The sequence below is a fragment of the Octopus bimaculoides genome, chromosome 25 (assembly GCF_046866305.1).
Source record: "Octopus bimaculoides isolate indiv1 chromosome 25, ASM4686630v1, whole genome shotgun sequence".
NCBI lineage: Eukaryota > Metazoa > Mollusca > Cephalopoda > Octopoda > Octopodidae > Octopus > Octopus bimaculoides.
The window spans coordinates 36,808,275-36,823,446 of NC_142952.1; the positions used below are offsets into that span (position 1 = coordinate 36,808,275).

Sequence of the window (15,172 nt, forward strand, 5' to 3'; positions counted from 1 at the left end):
TTGTATTTTTCTATTTAATTTATTATTTGTAATTTATACTCCTATGTCTGTGGTATTCAACTGCTGTACCTGTGAACTGGATGTTTTACACTCCATATAATTTTTTTTTCTTTTGTTACATTATATATATATATACACACACACACGTAAAAAGAACCCTTCATGTGTCGTTGATGCCAGTGTTGCCTGACTGTTTCCATGCCAGTGGCAAGGAAAAAGCATTCTAGCGTGGTCGTTGCCAGTGCCGCCTGACTGGCTCCTGTGCCAGTGAAATATAAAAAGCACCCACTACACTCTCATAGTGGTTCATGTTAGAAAGGGCATCCAGCCGTAGAAACCTTGCCAGATCAGATTGGAGCCTGGTGCAGCCTCCTGGCTTGCCAGCCCTCAGTCAAACCATCCAACCGACTCAGTGAGAACAAAGTCTGGCTGACCAGCTAGAACCTTGGCCAGAGGGAAAAATGAAGTTTACTGGCAGCAACTGTGAGACAACGTCCCACAACCCTACGAGCTCTAATTCTCTTCTCTTACAACATCATTCTATCTCTCTCTGTAGTTACTACTAAACATTGAAATAGGACACAAACACAAACTTTACTTCGCATGCTTTTGGATCTATCAGAACCTGTCCGTCGAGGCAAGGTATTGTAACATAATGGTAAACAAACACGTCCTTAAAACTTCAAGCATTGTTCATCTTTCACATCCTACAACTTGCCAGTATAACAACAAATTTTTATCGTCAAAACCGCTGACTCTGACATTTCATAATATTGTGTCCCTAATCCAACCTTACCCTTTACGACTGGTAACTACACAAATTATTATCGTTACATATATATATATATATATATATATATATATATATATATATATATTTATATACACGCACACACATACACCTTACAAACTGATTGGCGGCAAGAAGGGCATCCAACTGTAGAATCATACCACAAATGAACCCATTAGCTTGCTTAGCAACCACACGGTTCCGGGTTCATTCCCTCTGCGTGGCACCTTGGGCAAGTGTCTTCTACTATAGCCTCGGGCCCACCAAAGCTTTGTGAGTGGATTTGGTAGACGGAAACTAAAAGAAGCCCGTCGTATATATATATATATATATATAATCATCATCATCATCATCATCGTTTAACGTCCGCTTTCCATGCTAGCATGGGTTGGACTATTTGACTGAGGACTAGTGAAACCGGATGGCAACACCAGGCTCCAATCTAATTTGGCAGAGTTTCTACAGCTGGATTCCCTTCCTAACGCCAACCATTCAGAGAGTGTAGAGGGTGCTTTTACATGTCACCCGCACGAAGGCCAGTCAGGCGGTACTGGCAACGGCCACGCTCAAAATTGTGTCTTTTATGTGCCACCCGCACAAGACTCAGTCCAGGGGCACTGGCAACGGTCTCGCTAGAAAATCCTATGAAGGCCAGTGAGGCGGTACTGGCAACGGTCACACTCAAAATGGTGCATCTTATGCGCCACCCGCACAAGAGCCAGTCCAGGGGCACTGGCAACGATCTCACTTGGCTTGCCGGGTCTTCTCACGCACAGCACATTTCCAAAGGTCTCGGTCAGTAGCCATCGCCTCAGTGAGGCCCAATGTTCGAAGGTCTTGCCTCACCACCTCAGCCCAGGTCTTCCTGGGCCTACCTCTTCCACGGGTTCCCTCAACTGTTAGGGTGTGGCACTTTTTCACGCAGCTATCCTCATCCATTCTCACCACATGTCCATACCAGCGCAATCGTCTCTCTTGCACACTACAACTGATGCTTCTTATATTCAGCTTTTCTCTCAAGATACTTACACTCTGACGGGTATGCACACTGACATTACACATCCAACGGAGAATACTGGCTTCATTCCTTGCGAGCTTACACATGTCCTCAGCAGTTACAGCCCATGTTTCACTGCCATGTAGCATGGTTGTTCATACACATGCGTCATACAGTCTGCCTTTTACTCTGAGTGAGAGTCCCTTTGTCGCCAGCAGAGGTAAGAGCTCTCTAAACTTTGCCCAGGCTATTCTTATTCTAGCAGCTACACTTTCAGCGCAACCACCCCCACTACTAACTTGGTCACCCAGATAGCGGAAGCTATCGACTATCTCTAGTTTTTCTCCCTGGAATGAGATAGAAGTTGTTTCTTGTTTGTTTACAGTGTTTATTGCACCTGAACATCTGCCACATACAAAAACTAACTTCCTAGTTAACCTGCCTTTGATATTGCTGCACCTTTTATGTGTCCATAGCTTGCACCGGGTACGTCTTATAGAGTTACTACCTACTCCTTTTCTACATACTGAGCAGGACCATCTACCTGAAGGGGTTTGTATTTTATCTACCTTCCTACTTATTAGGATTTTGGTTTTAGCTAGGTTGACTCTAAGGCCCTTCGATACTAGTCCTTGCTTCTACACCTGAAACTTCTCCTCTAGTTCTGATAGTGACTCCGCAATTAGTGCAAGGTCATCAGCATAGAGGAGCTCCCAGCGGCAACCTGTCTTGACTTCCTCTGTGATCGCCTGGAGGACTATGATAAATAGGAGGGGGCTGAGGACGGAACCTTGGTGGACCCCTACCTCTACCCGGAATTCATTACTGTACTCATTTCCAACCCTCACCTTACTGGCAGCATCTCTGTACATGGCTCGCACAGCTCTCACTAACCATTCTTCTATCCCAAGTTTCCTCATTGACCACCAGATAAGGGATCGGGGGACCCTTTCAAAGGCTTTCTCCATGTCAACGAAAGCCAGGTACAGAGGTTTATCCTTGGCTAGGTATTTCTCCTGCAGCTGTCTTACTAGAAATATGGCATCAGTGGTGCTTTTACCTGGCACGAACCCAAACTGCATCTCATCTAATTTGACTCTCTACCTAATTAGTTGGGCTATGACCCTCTCCATAACTTTCATGACCTGATCTAACAGCTTGATGCCTCTGTAATTATTTGTATCTAAAGCGTCACCTTTACCTTTGTAGCAGTTGACTATGGTGCTGCTACACCAGTCATTGGGTATGACTCCTTCATGTATCACGTGGTTCGTAATATGGGTGACTAGGCTATAGCCAACACTGCCAGATATTTTGAGCATCTCTGCAGTGATTCCTGATGGGCCGGGGGCTTTCCCTGTCCTCATACTCTTAATTGCTTTATCTACCCTGGTACTATCAACTCGAATAGCTGGTCCCTCAGTTGGGTCGACATACGGCAGGCTCTCTTTCTCCCATTCATTCTCTTTATTAAGCAGTCTATCGTAGTGGCATCTCCAGACCTCTTTCTTTGCAGCCTCATTTAGTGCAAGATCTCTCTCTGTAGTTACTACTAAACAATGAAAGAGGACACAAACACAAACTTTACTTCGCATGCTTTTGGATCTTTCAGAACCTGTCCGTCGAGGCAAGGTATTGTAACATAATGGTAAACAAACATTTCCTTAAAACTTCAAGCATTGTTCATCTTTCACATCCTACAACTTGCCAGTATAACAACAAATTTTTATCGTCAAAACCACTGACTCTGACATTTCATAATATTGTGTCCCTAATCAAACCTTACCCTTTATGACTGGTAACTACACAAATTATTATCGTTACATATATATATATATATATATATTTATATATATATATATACACGCACACACATACACCTTACAAACTGATTGGCGGCAAGAAGGGCATCCAACTGTAGAATCAAACCACAAGTGAACCCATTAGCTTGCTTACCAACCACACGGTTCCGGGTTCATTCCCTCTGCGTGGCACCTTGGGCAAGTGTCTTCTACTATAGCCTCGGGCCCACCAAAGCCTTGTGAGTGGATTTGGTAGACGGAAACTGAAAGAAGCTCGTCGTATATATATATATATATATATATATATGTGTGTGTGTGTGTGTGTGTGTGTGTGTGTGTGTGTGTGTGTGAAACAGGTAAAAGAGAGTAAAGATTATCTATATATATAAAAATGAGAATGTGTGTCTGTCTGTCTGTCTGTCTGTCTGTCTGTCTGCCTGTGTGAATCCCTAAAACTCGAGAACTACACAACCAATTCCATTCAAATTTTACACATGCCTTACTTAGGGTTCCAGTTGTGTTTTAGTTTAAAAAAATTATTAACTTGTTGCAGAGTTCGAGCACACGGCAACATAATATCTCCTCCACTATTACGTGTCAAAAGTGAAACAAAATCACTCATGTCAAATACTTTCACTTTAAAAATGAAACTATTCCACTAACTGAAACAATCACATTTCGATACTGTAGTGACAGATACTTTCACAGAGAGAGAAAGAGAGAAAGAGAGAGAGAGAGAGAGAGAGATGTATATGTATACATATACATGTATATGTACACCATTTCGATACTGTAATGACAGATACTTTCATAGAGAGAGAGAGAGAGAGAGAGAGAGAGAGAGAGAGAGAGAGAGAATGAGAGAGAGAAAGATAGAGAGAGAAAGAGAGAGAGAGAGAGAGATGTATATGTATACATATAGATGTACACGTATATGTATATATATATATATAGATCTATATATACATGTATATGTATACATATGTGTAGATGTATATATATATATATATATAGATGTACATGTAATATGTACACATATATACATATATACATGCATACAGATATCTATACATATATACACCCATCACACACACATACACATGCACACAAACACGCACATTAGTCATTTGTTTTCTTATCCAAAACTACGTCAAAAGTACTGAATGGATCTTTATGAAATTTGGAAATTATATTCTTTGCATAACGGCCATAACACCTATGAAAATTCATATATTTTTGATGTTGATGAAATTTTAACCCGAACATAACAGATGAGCATTATTTAGAAAATGATGTCACACGTTATCGAGGCTACCATTCTTTCTGGATTTGCAAAAGGGGATGACGTCTTTATTCCAAGAATTCCTCTTACTCCATCAGGAGCAGACATTCCTTTTACATTCAGAAGACTACAATTCCCCCTTCGTGTAACTTTTGCCATGTCCATAAACAAATATCAGGGTCAAACACTGTCTGTAGCTGGTCTTCTCTTGGAAGAGCCCTGCTTCTCACATGGACAACTGTATGTTGGCTGCTCAAGAGTGGGCAGCAACAAAAAACCTATTTGTATATGCTCCACAAGGGAAAACAAGGAACATAGTTTACAATGAGGTGTTATAATCACAACAGCAAGAAAGTATGTACATGATCACCTTCTTTAACGAAACTTCATTGACTTTCATATATTTATATTGATATACATATATATATACGTGTGTTTGGGTGCGTGTGTGTATATACATCTCTATATATAAAGACGATGCGTAGTCTAGACGGCGTTTTTAGATTTCATTATTCTCTTTAACCCGGGCAACGCCGGGTATTTCTGCTAGTGTATATATATATATATATATATATATGTATATCTGCCTATCTGTCTGTCAGTCCATCCCCCTATCTATCTGTCTGACTGTCCGTCAGTACACCCATCTGTCTGTCTATCTGTCGGCTGTTTGTTACGTTGACTTCCATAAGCTGAAGTCATTTTTCTTTGTTAAAAAGCTGCCCAACAACTTTTGCCTGGCCTCAAGCGAGGCTTTCACCCTTTAAAGGGTGAATTTTCGAATTTTAAAACATTTCATAAAAATGTTTTTCATCTGTCTAGAAAAATGAACAGCCTTTCTAAGACTGCCAAGTGTTTCGGTCTTTAAATTAAAATTGGGATTTCCACCATTGCCGCCGACGAGGCAGACTTCAAATAACACTCAACACATTGAGACACTGTCACACTCACCCTTTTGAATAAGCACAATACACATACTGATCCAAGTGGGAAGGGGAGGCAGAAACAACGAAGACACTGATGAAACAACGAGCAGCAGGGCAACCCCGACTATCACTTCTCCTCTCACCACTACTCTCACTTCCGTCCTGAAAACTGCCATCACCGAACAACAAACAATGTCACGGACAAACTAAATGATTTTGCTTCTGTTTGAATGCAAAAGAAATATTTAAAGTCCTTCTCAAAGGAAGAACTTCTACAATGTAAACAATTATTATACAAAAAAGACAAAACCATTAAACTGAACACCTCACACAGCATTTTGTAAGACATCCCCACCCCAAAAAACCCCCATTATTTACAAAACCCTGAACATAAAAAATAAGATATTAGAAGGGGCCACTTAAGAAACAGTTGGGAAATGTGTACAGGCCATAATGAGCATTCAAAACATATATTGCAAGAGTGTAAAGATTTGCCTGGATCGAGGTTCGATTTGATACGGAAGAACGGGCAAAGGGACACTCGACAAAAAGTGTTTGGATTGCAGGGGATTTCTAAGGATTCCCACTTACCTTGGTTATCGAGTGACAACGGTAAAAATTAAAAGATGAATGGCAAATGGCCATGGAGGGGGGGGGGAGAAGAAAAAGGGGAAAGAAAAGAGACATAAAATCAAACAAAGCAGGGAGGGTTCACCGCTCAGAAGAGCAAAACTCCCACACAAAATAAAAAAGATTGACAGCAACACTACAAACACACGAATACCAAATGGCCCCACGAAAGTTGATAGCAATAAACACAAACAATTCAGACCTAATGTAATACACCAACAGAAGTGAATGTGAAAACAAACAATCACCCATGCACAACACAAAAAAACCTCCTTCACGTGACACAAAACATACTGAAATCTCTCTACCTTGATGCAGGAGGGAGATTTCAAAAGTAATTAACAGGAAAAAAAAAATGGACAAAAAACATTCTGAGAAATGATTTTGAGGAGGGGAACAACCAACCTTCAAACAGTTACTTTCTCTCTCTCTCTCTCTTTCTCTCTCTCTTTCTCTTTCTCTCTCTCTCTCTCTCTCTCTCTCTCTCTCATTCTTTTCCTTTTGTTTGTAAAACACAACTTTCGATAGGAACATGCTTAGAATAGGTTGTATAAATGTGCGTGGCTTGGGGTCCCCATGGAAACAAGGCTGTCTGTTAAATGAGATCGAGTCACAGAATAGACATATAGCCATCAGTGAGACCAGACTCCACAACCCACGGTCTCCCCAACACATGTTCAGCAGACAATTTGACGTTTGTTTTTCTCCGTGTCTGCCAAGAATGGGAGGAGGTGGTACCATGGTGCTTTTAGGAAGAGTCTGGACCTCAAAGTAAGAGCAATATTCCTAGACCCGGAGGGTAGGCTGGTCGTTTTGGATGTCAATGGTGTGCTTTTCGACCGATAACAATTTATGCACCGTCCTTAACAGGTCAGCTGGATTTCTTTCGACGTCTAGAGGTTTTCCTGGGAACGTCTCGACTTTTACTTTCAGTGGGGGATTGGAACGCTACCTTGGACATGCAACTAGACTACGTGGGTAGAGATAGAAATAGAAGGGGATGTAAATGCTTCAAAGACCCACTCAGACATTTCCAACTGTCTGATAGGTACCGACTGGACCACTTGAATGCACTAAAGTGGACATGGACCAATCGCATCGGGCCATCCTGATCGTAGTTAGATAGTGTTCTACAGGACAGTGGATAGGGATAGTGTAGGTTGTCCACAGTTTCATATAGTCAGCTACACAGGTCATAAATTTGTGACTTGTATGTTTGACTTAGATAAGAGTCATAGGCAGGGTCCCAGTTACTGGAAACTAGATGCGTTATTCACGGCGTGCCAGGCTTACAGAGACCGGATTAGCACACTAGTTAAGAGGGCGTTGACGGGCACCAGCATCAACAATAGATGGTGGTATGCCCTAAAGAAAGCAATTAAAATAGACTCGGTTAGGTATAAAAAGGCTCTGGTGATAGATCGAAATAGAATAGAGGGAGACCTAGTTAAGAAATTAGAAGAGGCACATACATGTGGCATCATGTCCAATGTGTTGGCAGTGAGGTTGGCCCATGACCAACATTTCAACGCCAAACACGAAGGATATGTTGTCAGAGCTAGGATGAGTGCTCTGGGAAACGAAGGAGTTGGAGCCACCTGAGAGGTCCAAGTGGCAGAGGCGCAACAAGGCAACAAAGCCACCATTCGGTCTCTGACAGATGAACAGGGGCGCGAATTACTCGAGCCCGAAAGGATGTGTGAGGCCTTTCAACAGTAATTTGCCCGACTGTACGGGACAACTGGTGGGTCAGAATGCAGGGTGGACTTTAGTGCCTACCTGCATGGCTTGGAGTGTATGTGGTGCAATGACAGGCTGGGCTTGGACGGTCTGCCTTACGAGCCTTATTGTCATATTCCAGACTTGTTTGGAGGCATTTTGGCTGCAGTCTACTGTCACTGGCATCAAAATGGGAGTATCCGCAGTTTTGTGAGGTGGGGAGCGGTGGTAGCGTTAAAGAAAGATCCAAACAAGGAGATTGTTATAGATCATTTTCAGCCCATCACTCTGCCCAACGCGGATTTGAAAATTTTGGCCACGGTGCTAGCCGAGAGGTTGGAGCTTATCGTTGAGACGCAAACATGCGCTGTGCCGGACAGGAGTATCCATGACAACTTCCATCTGATGCGTTACATCATAGACAGGGTAGTTAAGGAATCGTGCATGGTTGGGGGCACCGATCAGTTTGAATCAATCGAAAGCCTTCGATAAGGTTGACCATCGTTACTTAGAAGCTGTCCTTAGGGCACTGGTTTCGGTTCCTTGCCTGAGGTCACCGTGGTCTTTTTCGCAGACTCCTCTTTCCACAGATAAACTTAATTTGTTTTACCTTTTTACTCTACTTTATTTTGCTGTTTACACGCCCCAAACTTTTTAAATCGTTTTTTTTTTCCTTTCTTTCTTTCGAATAGAAAAGTTCTACATTGTATTTTCCCCTCTGTATACGGCCCTGTGTAGCTAATAAAGAAATCTATCTGTCTGTCTAACGGTCTACGTTCTGTCTGTCTATCTACACACACACACACACACACACACACACACACCTATCTATGAAGGGTTACGTAAGTTACTCAAGAGTTTCGTAATTCAGACTCGTCAAACTTTGACGAAATCCATTCACGGAACTCTCGCACTTTCCCCTCATTTATTTAACTTAACAACTAAATCTTAAATAGATTTTACTCAAATTTACTGCTCCCCGCCTCTTCTTTTATATATATATATACATTTGTGGGCTTCTATGAAGCACATACACGCTATATATATGTATGTGTGTATATATATATAAATATAAACAGGCATATATACAAGGGCCGGGAACAGGGGGTGCAGCGGGTGCACCCACACCCCCTAGAGTTTTCAGGGGTTGCAAGATCAAAATTTGCATCCCCTACAAAATCTTACCAGTTGCAGAAAAAAAGTGTTTAAAATCTATCGGTATAAAATGCTTAAGTTCGATCTCGTTTCAAAACAAAGAAAAAAATAAACATATAAATAAATAAAAGTAATGAAGCTGGCATAAAATTCCTTAGGGAGTTTAGAACCACTAACTTCTGAACTGAAGGCAAATAGCGTCAAAATACCAAAACTTAATTGACAATAACAACAGTAGCAGCAACAATAACAACAACAAAACCAGCATGTATGGTTAATTTTGAATATATAGCATTACTTGAATTCTTGAAGACAGCTCCCACCTAGTTTCTGTCTGTCAATACTTCTCTCCATCTTTTAGTACCACTCCCAAGTTCTTTGTAATTGGTGTTGCTAAAGACTTAAAACACGGTTGACTAGATTCGACCGTTTGACCCCAGTCTAAAAATAAAACCCCTTCAAAATTCTTTCAATACAAAACGACCATTTAATACTCCATACCATTATTTGCTTGACCACTGCCTGGGTAAGTGCCTTTTTTTTCAACTCCAACCTGATTCACCTTTTCATTAAATCTTTACTTTCCTTTTGTCTTTATTCCTCTCTATCTGCTTGAGTTCCTTAGGAAATAGTTTCCTTTTTGCGTTACTACTAACAAATCGTATCTTAAAGACGTAGTTTAGGCAGAATACCTTATATATTGACAACTTTCATTTTTTATCTTGCCTTAATTCTGTCATATTATTAACCAAAAGTCTTCCTGCCTATATATAAAATAGTATCTGCGTCATATCTGTTTCCGATACTGTCCTGCTTTTTCGTTTTATATAGAAAACGTTGATTTAATTAGTTTGATAAGTGCCTCTGCACGAAACTCTCGAACCTTCAGTCACTATGTAACTTTCTCCGATGAATAAATCTATACTTATTGAGACTGACTCAACATAAATTCTATTTTTCATGTTTGATGAGAACCCAATAATGTTCGGAAATCGATTACAGTTGTTCATCTTTTTTTTCAATCTACCGAGAAATGGCTAAATTTGCCCTCTTTATAAATATACGATATATATATAAATCTAAATAGACCTCGATAATCGGCTCGGGAATCTCCCCAATGACTTTACAAAGGTCACTTGGGGCCCCAATTCGCCGTGAAACCATTTGGTAGCTGGTATCGTTACGAGGTCTATTTATATTTACCCACTTCTCTACTTGGAGAGTAAGCCCTCCTCCGGTTATATGGTTTTACCGTATATTATCACATATGTATATATATATATATATATATCTCTCTATATATATGTATATATGTGTGTGTGGAGAGAGAGAGAGAGAGAGAGAGAGAGACGTAGGTAGGTACATATGTAAGCACACAAACACGCACGCATATATATACGAATGTATGTATTTGTGTGTCTGTATGTCACCCCACCATCGCCGTATAACTAATGTTGATGCGATTATGCCCCTGTAACTTGTCGGTTCGAAAAAAGAGGCGTATAGGCTACTTTTGTATTATAGTGTGCGTGTTGTTATTTAACCCAGGGTCAAACCTGACTGAGCAGGCTCGTGCTCAAAGTCACTCTGGCCGTGACCATCCCATCCTATTCCTACGTCTCTGCTTGAAGTAGTTGTGTGGGATTTTAATCGAGATTTGGTTACTACTTCTAGCAGTTCGAGCCAAAACGTATAGGCCAGTTGTTGTTGTTTAATCCCAGGTCAGTCCTGATCCGGGCAGCTCTACAATCAAAGATGTTCCAGCAATGACCATCTCTTCTGTTATTCAGACAGAGTGTATCTAGGACTACATTGTGTAATGTATAGTATAGTGTTCAGTCTTAATAGCTACAGTTGTAGTTAGTTCCGTCTTGGTTCAACTTGCGCTTGGTAGCCTCTTCGTTTACACCCTTTAAATCCCACTTCAACTCAACAAAACTCTGTTACACACACACACACACACATACATGCAGAGCCACCTTTGAAAGTGTCAGTCTTTAAGGGATTATGTTCGTCCACCACTGTTTGGCCTTCATTGCTGCACATTCTCTGTGTGTTTTGTGGATAAAGTTTCCTTTCGATCTCAGCAGAACTTTTTGCCAGACACTTTGTTCACGTCGATTGAAGCAATGACAAATAAAGGGTCTTCAATGTACCTGAAAATTGAAGGAAAAGATGATGGATAATGAATGCAATTTAATAAATGATAATATACGTGTGTTTAATTGTAATCGTCTAAGCCCTCTAACCACTAAGCTACACACCTGCACTTGTACGTATCTCCTGGTAGTTTTGTCTCTTGCATGTGAGATATCTCTGTGGGTTTAAGTGGAGCGGGGTCAGTTGTCTGATGTTCCATGGGGTTTGCTGCTAAGAAATCAGATAGGGTTTGGCAGTCTGTTATTTTGGAACCAGTTTTCTTGGTGATTTATCCAGGGTTGAAATAGTTGCCTGGCAATGTCTGGGGGACAACGGATTAGATGTCGGTTGATTATCCTGTTATGTTGTTATTTTATAGGTGTGTGGCTCCTGGTTAGGAGATTCAGCTCATAATCGTAAGGGTGTGGGTTTGGTTCCCACACTTTACTTCAGCTCACTCAGCTGGCAGAAATGAGTCATACCTGTAATTCAGTGGACCAGCTTATCATGTTCTGTGTTCTGTGTTGGATTTCCCTGAGAACTACATCTATCGTATGCATGTCAGTCGCATCTTGTCTTCTACTATAGTCTCAGGTTAAGCAAATCCTTGTGAGTGGATTTGGTAGAAAGAAACTGGAAGAAGCCCATCACATATATGTGTGTCTTTGTGTTTGTCCCCACCATTCCTTGACAGCCAATGCTGGTGTGTTTGTGTCCCTGTAACCTAGTGGTTCAACAAAAGAGAGCGATAGAATAAGTTCTGAGGTTGATTTCTTCGACTAACACCCTTTAAGGCGATGCTCCAGCATGACTACAGTCAAATGGCTGAAGCATATAGAAAACAGTAAAAAATGTCTGCGGTGCACTTAGCCACTTGCTTGTTAATTTCACGAGCAGGCTGTTCCAGTGATCGGAACAATCCTAATTGACCAACAGCATTTTTAGATGGTGTTGGACCACTCGACACTTTGGTTTGCCCTCATTCTGCGCTGTGGTTCTGTCTTCAAGTGGTTGTGAAGTGTTTTGTTTGCCAGATGGGAATGTGGTTGAACACCATCCTCTTTTCTGATGTTGTGAGGATGCTGAAGGATTAAGGGGGGAGTGTGGTGGCTGTTGTTGTTGGTGTTGTTTAACCTCAGGTTAGTCCAGATTGAGCAAAATCCATGATCAAAAGTATCACAGCCATGACCATCCTGTCATTAACAAATCCAGAACCACATGACGCAGCATATCCTGAGTCTAGCCACCATGTAGTGGTCTCCCTCATTGGCTCATACATACATACATACATACATATATAGATAAGAGAGTAGGGTGTGATTTGAGGGAGATTTGGCTGCTATTTCTAGCAGGTCCAGCTACCATGTAGAGGTCTCCCTCATTGGCTCATACATACATATATACATAGGTAAGAGTGTAGGGTGTGATTTGAGGGAGATTTGGCTGCTATTTCTAGCAGGTCCAGCTACCATGTAGAGGCCTCCCTCATTGGCTCATACTTACATATATACATAGATAAGAGAGTAGGGTGTGATTTGAGGGAGATTTGGCTGCTATTTCTAGCAGGTCCAGCTACCATGTAGAGGCCTCCCTCATTGGCTCATACTTACATATATACATAGATAAGAGAGTAGGGTGTGATTTTGAGGGAGATTTGGTTGCTATTTCTAGCAGGTCTAGCTATCATGTAGAGGCCTCCCTTATTGGCTCATACATACATATATACATAGATAAGAGAGTAGGGTGTGATTTTGAGGGAGATTTGGTTGCTATTTCTAGCAGGTCTAGCTACCATGTAGAGGCCTCCTTCATTGGCTCATACATCATCATTATCATCACCATCGTTTAACGTCCGCTTTCCATGCTAGCATGGGTTGGACGATTTGACTGAGGACTGGTAAAACCGGATGGCAACACCAGGCTCCAATCTAATTTGGCAGAGTTTCTACAGCTGGATGCCCTTCCTAACGCCAACCACTCAGAGAGTGTAGTGGGTGCTTTTACGTGTCACCTGCACGAAGGCCAGTCAGGCGGTTCTGGCAACGGCCACGCTCAAAATGGTGTCTTTTATGTGCCACCCGCACAAGAGCCAGTCCAGGGGCACTGGCAGCGATCTCACTTGGCTTGCCGGGTCTTCTCACGCACAGCACATTTCCAAAGGTCTCGGTCAGTAGTCATCGCCTCGGTGAGGCCCAATGTTCGAAGGTCTTGCCTCACCACCTCAGCCCAGGTCTTCCTGGGCCTACCTCTTCCACGGGTTCCCTCAACTGTTAGGGTGTGGCACTTTTTCACGCAGCTATCCTCATCCATTCTCACCACATGTCCATACCAGCGCAATCGTCTCTCTTGCACACCACAACTAATGCTTCTTATGTTCAGCTTTTCTCTCAAGATACTTACACCCTGACGGGTATGCACACTGACATTACACATCCAGCGGAGCATACTGGCTTCATTCCTTGCGAGCTTACGCATGTCCTCAGCAGTCACAGCCCATGTTTCACTGCCATGTAGCATGGCTGTTCAATGAATTTTCAAAATTCTAGTCGTTCTATTGACGGGATTTTGTCAAAAGAAAGTGAGCTAAAAGTAAAAAAGATACAATTCCTCTTTCCATCAGGAAAGGAACCTTTGGAGAAAACTCCAAGCTGCCATTATATGGAATTTTTTTTTTTATTTAGTGTTTAATTTTATTTTTCATTTTCGAATTAACTGTCACGATATCTGCAAGAATAAATTGCATTGATATAAGAACTGCCGTTCAGTGGCACCAGTTCTGTAGAGATGTTTGTTTGGCAAAAAACTGGTGCCGGACAAAACTCCAATTGCTGGTCCGGACCATAGAGTGGAGTTCCATGAAAGTTTGTTCTTCAAAAAGAAGAACAATGGACGACGAATGTGTCGCAAAACTTGGGTTGTTGGATGTTATGACACCACAACCAGAAAAAGGATTTCTTCAACGTCTACCCGATAGGAGTGCAGAGATGTTGGAGAATGTTATCAGACAAAACGTTCTTGCAGAAAATTTATGACTGACAATTTGGCAAGCTATTGGAATCTGCATATACTCGGTTCCATTCACCAGACGGTAAATCGTTCCCCAAATTTCTTAGATCGGTCATCGGGGTATGTAAAAATCAGCGGAGGTAAAGATTATGGGAGATTATTTTTGTTGGTTTTATTTTGAAATGAAAACATTATATCAAGGTACGATTCAAGAAGATTGGATCCAGGGCGCGCATCCGCGCATGCGAGACGTGACTAGTGGATCCTACGACTCTCCAGCGCGCGTCACGCACAAAACATGTATGAGGGTGTTTGCGTTTTGTTTACAATGTGTTTTATTTACTTTGTTAAAAAAACCCAAAACAAACCGTCCTGCATGTTTTGTGCATACATGCATTGGCAATAGATTGTTATTGTAGGATCGACTAGTCACGACTCGCGTGCGCGTGCGCAATAGCAGGTGTGTGCGCATATTAATGGCGGTGAATTCGAATGTGTGAAAAAAAGGTAAATTTCAACATTTCTCTCGTTCAACACCCGACAAAGCATAAACCACAAAATTCACCTTTATTCTGTAATTCTATCTCCAGAAAATCGAAAAATACAAGTTATTCGCTGAAAAATTCTGCGCCAGAAATCGCAAAAGAAGAAAAAACCATTTCACAGCTGATGTCTTCTGCTGAATTCCAGACATTTTCGAACAAGGTAAGGCAAAGAGATTTCCTT

The 15,172-nt window shown here is 41.6% G+C and overlaps 1 long non-coding RNA gene across 1 annotated transcript; it reads right to left on the bottom strand.

The window, feature by feature from the left end:
• Window positions 1-5,739: 5,739 nt before the first annotated feature.
• LOC149131164 (uncharacterized) lies at window positions 5,740-15,111 on the bottom strand. The gene is made up of 2 exons (XR_016238318.1): window positions 15,012-15,111; window positions 5,740-11,457 (listed from the first exon to the last, which is right to left on the bottom strand). It is a non-coding gene; the product is annotated as an uncharacterized LOC149131164 (long non-coding RNA).
• Window positions 15,112-15,172: the final 61 nt, after the last annotated feature.